Genomic DNA, 7,008 nt, shown 5'->3' with positions numbered 1-7,008 from the left:
CCGCGTTCTGTGACCTCCCTCCTAGCAACCACCAAGTCGCTCCGCGCCACCCGCCGCACCCACTAGCCTGACCCTAGCAACCACGCTCCTCCCCTCCTGTCTTTGGCCCACAGCAATTGGCTGTCTCTCTTGATCCAGATCGAGCATTGGTCAGCGGGGCCTGGCTCTCGGAGCGTCCCCACCCTCCTGGGAAGGTAAGAGAGGTAAGAGTAGGTGGGAAGAGTTGAAGTGTTACGGGGCGTCCTCAGAACTTTGTTTTCTCGTACCTGCTAAAAAAACTTGGACTTGCACATCTAACTACGTCTACCTGAATCACCAGCAGCAGTTCACTGGCTGAAGGCAGAAAAACGAATAAAACCGCGTAGGCGGCGCGTGCCGACCCGATCCTCCCACTCCTGGGAGACTAGCTGCCTGACTGGGAAGGGGTCTTCAGGTAATAACTAGTAGCTTAGAAAGGATACAGCCTTCTTGCATTTAGTAAATATTTACTGAACAGCTGTATGTACCAGAGACTGGGCAACATCCAAACCTTTGGGCGTTAGTGAGCGACAACCTTTGGTCCAGCGGTTCTCAGCCTGTGGGTCGCGACCCCTCGTATCAGATATTTGCATTATGATTCATAACAGTGGCAAATTTGCCGTTATGAAGTAGGAACGGAATGATTTTGTGATTGGGGTCACCACAGCATGAGGAACTGTATTAAAGGGTCTCAGCATTAGGAAGGTCGAGAACCACTGCCTTGGTCCTTATGGTCCTATTGGGAGAGAAGAAAGAACCGCTCATGCATCCCCTCCAATCCGATGGGGGAGGATAAATACTTTAGAAGAGTAAGGATTGGAGGAGCTCAGTCCCCAAGAGAAGTAGCATTTATGACAACAGGGCAGTTGTGGAGCTGGGTCTTGAAAGGCTTTTGAAGAAAAGAAAGGTAAGAACTCACAGCTGAAAATTTTTAAAATCTCACTTAATACAGTTGAGGGGTGGCTGGGGAGATGACTTAGCCAGTAAAGTGTTTCCCAGCTGAGCATGAGGAACCAGCTTGAATGTCCAGGACCCAGGTAAAATCTACACAGTAATAACAAATTAATATGAAAAAGAATATAAAGGATCTCTGTGAGTTTGAAGCCAGAGCGAGTTCCAGGACGGCCGGGGCTACACAGAGATACCCTGTCTCTAAAACAAAACAAAACAAAACAAAACAAAAAATGCAAAGGAATAAAAGGGTGGAGAGAGATAAAGACTCCCAGTGTGGTGGATCCAGATGCAGAACTCTCAGCTACTTCTCCAGCACCGTGTCTGCTTGCACACCCCCACATTCCCTGCCATGCTGATGGTGAACTAACCTCTGAACTGTAAGCCAGCCCCAATTAAGTGCTTTCCTTTACAAGAGCTGCCATGGTCATGGTCTCTTTACAGCAATGGAACATTGAGTAAGAGAGAAGTTGGTACCAGGGAGCAGTACTGGTATTGCTGAGAGGCCTGACCTTGCTGCTGGTGGGGAGAGCGTGGATTTTAGATGAGGAAAGCTATTGAAGGAAAGCAAGAGGTTGGAGCTTAGTGGGCCATCCTAGCAGGGGTATGGAAGACAATGGTGCCGAGAGCAGTGTAGCTCATGACGACCCGGCTCAGGAGGTTATAGAAGAGAAGAACCTTGGTGTGCGGCCTAGCAACCATTCTTGTGATGTTTTGGCAGAGAACGTAGCTGCTTTCTGCCCTTGTCCAAAAAATCTGCCTGAGGCTAATGTAGCAACCTTTCTTTTGAGCCATCAGCCAGCTCCCATGGAGACCAGGGGACAATCAAGATGCTGACATTGGATCCCTCTGGTCAGTGGCAGCAGACCTTGAGAGGGCATGGGTGGGAAGAACATAGCTGTGAGTAAGATATTAATCCTTTGTTTGGTTGCTACCATGCCTAGCTTAATCATCATCTTTCTTTCTTTCTTTCTTTCTTTTTTTTTTTTTTTTTTTTTTTTTTTTTTTTTTTTTTTTTTTTTTTTTTTTTTTTTGCTTTTTGTTCTGTTGAGACAGGGTTTCTCTGTAGCTTTGGAGCCTGTCCTGGAACTCAATTGGTAGACCAGGCTGGCCTCGAACTCATGGAGACCCACCTGTCGCTGCCTCCCAAGTGCTGGGATTAAAGGTGTGTGCCACCACCACCTGGCTTAATCATTTTCTTAAATTACATTTTAGCTGAGTATTGTGGCACACACCTTTCAATCCCAGCACTCGGGAGATGGAGGCATATGGATCTCTGTAAGTTTGAGATCAGGTTGGTCTACATAGTCAGTTAAGGCTATATAGTGAGACCCTATCTCAAAATACTAACAAAATAAAATAAGTTACTCTTTATTCATTTGTGCGCATGTGGGAGTCAGAGGACAACTTACAGGTTTTGGTTCTTTCCTTCCACTTTGTGGGTTCTGGGGATTGAACTCAGGCCACTAGTCTTGCCAGCAAGCCCCTTTACCCACTGAGCCATCTCATAGCCCCTTAGCTATTTATCCTTGATAAATAAAACAGGTCTTTTGGTGTCTCTAGATGCCAGCACAAGGGTCAAAGGTACATACAGATGAGTGGCCTCACCCTTAAAGTATCAGGGGGTTTTAAATAAGGATATAGGACAAGAAACTTGGTTGGGCTTTAGTGAAGAGACACCAGTTACCCCTCTCAATCCTTGGGATGTGAGGATATAAGAGGCCACCAACAATGACAGCTTTGCAGGGCCCAGGACACTTCAGAGCTGGGCAGAGTGGCTGTGAGGCTGCTGAGAATGGAGGAAGAATTGCCAAGGGCAGAGTGAGGAAACCAGAAGAGGAAGAACGACAGGAAAGGAAGATGAGGGTTAATGGGAGGGGTGAAGCCTAGGGAAGGTCGGGGAAGTGTGTCTGTGAAGCCTTGGAAGGGGTTGGGGGAGAGTGTGTCTGTGAAACCTTGGGAGGGGTGAGGAGAGTGGGGGAGTGTGTCTGTGAAGCCTTGGGAGGGGTAAGGAGAAGAAGAGGAGAGTGTAAGGAAATCTGAGCTGTGTTTTTCAGGAGAGCTGGAGAATAGCTCTGGGAACAGAATTACGGCAGAGTGAGTCTGGGAAGGAGGAATGTGGAGCGTTCTGCACTGCCGATGTTTGTATGTTCATGTAGACAGTAAGCCATAGGATCTGAGTAATAGAACTGAAATTTTCTCTTCTTTGATGTTTTTGTTTTTACCTTTTGAGGCAGTGTTTCCTCCTGTAACCTTAGCTATCCTGAAACTTTCTGGTAGTCCAGGCTAGCCTCAAGCTTGCGCTGAGCCTCTCATCTCAGCCTCCCGAAGGCTGGGCTCCAGGCATGAGCACTGCAGCTGACTAGGAGCTGAAAATTCTTAGCACATGATGAAAACATAGCTTAAGTACGATTGTGATGAGGCAGGTCTTTAATATTGGCACCTGGGAGGCAGAGGCAGGTGGATCGCTGTGAGTTCAAGGTCAGCCTGGCTCATGGAGAAAGTTCCAGAACAGGCACCAAAGCTACACAGAGAAACGCTGTGCCAAAACAACCATGCACACACACACACTCACAAAGAATTACCTAGATTAGAGGTTAGTTTCTGGATATGCCTGTAAGGGACTGTCAGGATTAAATTCATCAAAACAAGACCTATCCTGACTGTGCACAGTACCCACTCAATGGCCTGGGATCCTGGACTGAATAAAACAGAAATCCAGATGATATGATAGCCCAGCACTGTCTGTTTCCTCACCGTGAGTGTCGCCTGCAGCTCCTGCTTCTGTGGCTTCCCCTTTGTGATGGACTGTACCCGCAGACTGGGAGCCAAAATAAGCCATCCCTTCCTTAAGTCACCTATGTCAGGCATTTTGCCGTGGTAACAAGACAAGTTACTGACACAGCCCCCAAGTAAATTCACAGGAAAGGGTTTAGCTGAGGTCTTGACAGGTTCCAAGCGTTCCTTTGAAGCTTTGAAAACACAGGGCTAAAGCCATAGCTCAGTGGCAGAGTACTTACTTGTCTAGTGTGTGCAAGGTCCTAAGTTCAATCCCCCAGCACCACTTAAAGAGAAAGTGTGAACCAGGATGGAAGTTCACTTGGGAGGTTGAGGCCAAAGAATTTCTATGAGTTCAAGTCCAGCCTGGTGTACAAAAATCCAAGCCAGCCTGTCTCATGTGAAAACCACAGCCCTGCGAGGCTTGCATTATCTGCGGATCTGTTAGAGAAAGACCAGATTGGACACCTCTCTGACGAGACTAATTCCTAGTGGGGAAGAACTTCAAGTGGGTCTCTCAGAAGGGATTCCAGAAGGCTCTGAGCCATTGAGGGTGGCAGCTCCATGGTCTTCCTGTCCCGGAGATGGGGATTCAAGGTGACGTGGGAGAATGATAATGATGATCCCAAACCTGTGCAGGCCCGGGCATAAGTGTGAGTGTGTGCACACATTTGAACTAACACGGCTGTAATCCTAGGATTCCAGAGGCTAGGCAGGAGGATCACAGGTCTCACAAGTTTTAAAATTTATTATTATTAGCATGTGTGATTATGTATGTGTGGGCACACATATGTTCTGGTGCATTTGTGGAGGTCATGGGACAATTCTGTGGAGTTGGTTCTCTGCTTGCACATTCCTGTTGGTTCTGGGACTTGAACTCAGGTCTCCAAGCTTATGCCACAAGCACCTTTACCCACTAATCCATCTTTCCAGCCCTCAAAAGCAATTTTTTAATGGAGAAGGCATATAGAGGGATGGGAGAGACTCGGCTCCCTGGGAAAGAATGCTTGCTGTACAAGCTTGAGGACCTGAGGTTGAATCCTAAGAATCCATTAAGAAGCTGGAGTAGCCACTCTCCAGCACAGTGCAGGGCAGAGACAGGAGGATTGCTGGGGCTTGCTGTCCACCACCTACTTCCAGGTTTAGTGCGAGACCCTGGCTCAAGGGAATAAAGCCTTTGAGAGCGCAGACATGTGACTGGCACATACATGCTTCTAACACACACAGATGGGGGAGCACGGAAGGAGAAGAAAAGAAAAGGCGCATACAGGGCTGAGGTTGTAGCTCAGTGATAGAGTGTTTGCCTAGTATGCACGAAGCTCTGGGTCCCAGAACCCTATAAACTGGGCATGGTGGACCAAGTCTATCTATAATCCTTGCACTCTTGGAGGTAAAGGCAGGAGGAGCAAACATTCCAAATCGGGGCTGGAGAGATGGCTCAGTGGTTAAGAGCGCTGACTGCTTCTTCTGAACCCATTGACCTGGGTTCAATTCCCAACACCCACATGGCAGCTCACAACTGTCTGTAACTCCTGCTTCAGGGGCCCAATGCCCATGGCGAAACACCAATGTACATAAAATAGAAATAAGTCATTTTTTTTCAAGTCCCAGATCATCAGGCTGGAGAAATGGCTCAGCAGATAATGTGCTGACTGTACAGGTAGGTTTAAGCCCTGGAGTTCAGATCCCTGGAACCCACAGAAATTGTTCAGGCATAGCAAGCGCTTGTAGCCTGAGCACTAGGGGAACAGAGATGGAATTCCTGGGGGAACCCGGCCAGGTATACTACCCAGAATTCCAGGAGAACCTGGCCAGGTATACTACCCAGAATTCCTGGGGGAACCTGGCCAGGTATACTATTCAGAATTCCTGGGGGAACCTGGCCAGGTATACTATCCAGAATTCCTGTGGAAACCTGGCCAGGTATACTACCCAGAATTCCTGGGGGAACCTGGCCAGGTATACTACCCAGAATTCCTGGGGGAACTTGGCCAGGTATACTACCCAGAATTCCTGGGGGAACCTAGCCAGGTATACTACCCAGAATTCCTGAGGGAACCTGGCCAGGTATACTATCCAGAAGTGGCAAGCTCTCAGTTCATCGAGAAACCCTGTTTCAATAAAGTGGGGAGCAATAAAAAAGACACTCAGCGTCACCACATACACATACCCACATACATGCAAACATGCATGAACACACCACAAATACACTGTGCAAAGAAAATTCACGGTCATCCTCCCCCACATAGGGAGTCTGAGGCAAGCCTGGGCTATATGAGTCTCTGTCTTTAAAAAGAGTCGGAAAAAATGTATGTCTGGTGCCTGCAGAAGTCAGAAGGTCATCCATCTCCTGAACTGGAGTTCTGGATGGTAACTAGCCACCTCGTGGGTACTGGAAACTGAACTCAGATCCTCGGAAAAGGGCTTTTGGCTGCGGGACCATCTCTCCAACCCTTTGCATATTTTCACCGTGCCTTTCAATGTTCAGATATGCAACAATTCGTGTGTTACATTTCCTACGGCTAGTGTGGTAGCATGCTATACAGATTTGGAGCCTAGTAGCATCAGGCCATACCATATAGTCTGTGACCCATTTCTGAACATGTTTCTCAAAGTATATTTCCGTCTTTGAGTGACACACAATGGCTTCGTCAGGGTTATCATTGCTGTGATGAAACAGCATGACCAAAAGCAACTTGGGGAGGAAAAGGTTTATTTCACTCACAGTTCCGTATAACACTTCATCATCAAAAGCAGTGAGGGCAGGAACTCACACAGGACAAGAACCTAGTGGCAGAAGCTAATGCAGGAGCCACGGAGGGGCAGTTCTTTTTGGCTTGCTCATCCTGCTTTCTTATGGTACCCAGGACCATTGACCCGGGGATGGCCCCTCCCACAGTGGGTTGGGCCTTCCTGCATCAATCACAAATTAAGAAAATACTTTACAGCTGGGTTTTAGGGAGGCCTTTTCTCAACTGAGATTCCCTCCTCTCAGATGTCTCTAGCTTGTGTCAAGTTGACATAAAAGCAGCCGGCGCACATGACTTTATCTCTGCATAAAGGCTGAGAGTGAGGAAGGGAGCCAACTCCAAGGGGAAGGCCCTGTTTCATTCTGCCCTGTGAAACCCCCAGGAATGGGAGCCGGTGACCTCCTTGTCTCTGAGGGACCTGGGGAGTGTGAGCCAGGCTGATAACCATGTCTCAGCGGTTTCTTGCTTTTATAGATGTGCTTTATGAATTTCGAGGAAGGAACTGGCAAGC

General features: G+C 47.9%; 1 protein-coding gene across 4 annotated transcripts in view; it reads left to right on the top strand.

Annotated features, from left to right (window-relative positions):
- Nucleotides 1–87: 87 nt before the first annotated feature.
- The window catches only part of Armh1 (armadillo like helical domain containing 1), a 39,987-nt gene continuing 33,066 nt past the window's right edge, over nucleotides 88–7,008 (top strand). For 3 of the 4 annotated variants that reach the window (XM_050131897.1, XM_050131896.1, XM_050131894.1), the window contains exon 1: nucleotides 209–433. The gene's annotated coding sequence lies outside the window, so the exon portion shown is untranslated. The other variant, XM_050131895.1, reaches the window with a different exon arrangement.

Source organism: Alexandromys fortis, unplaced genomic scaffold, assembly GCF_014885135.2.
Source record: "Alexandromys fortis isolate MF-2015 unplaced genomic scaffold, M_Fortis_MF-2015_v1.1 scaffold_302, whole genome shotgun sequence".
In the NCBI taxonomy this organism is placed as follows: Eukaryota; Metazoa; Chordata; class Mammalia; order Rodentia; family Cricetidae; genus Alexandromys; species Alexandromys fortis.
The sequence above is the reverse complement of the archived record's forward strand: the minus strand, read 5'-3'. Positions and strand labels throughout refer to the sequence as shown.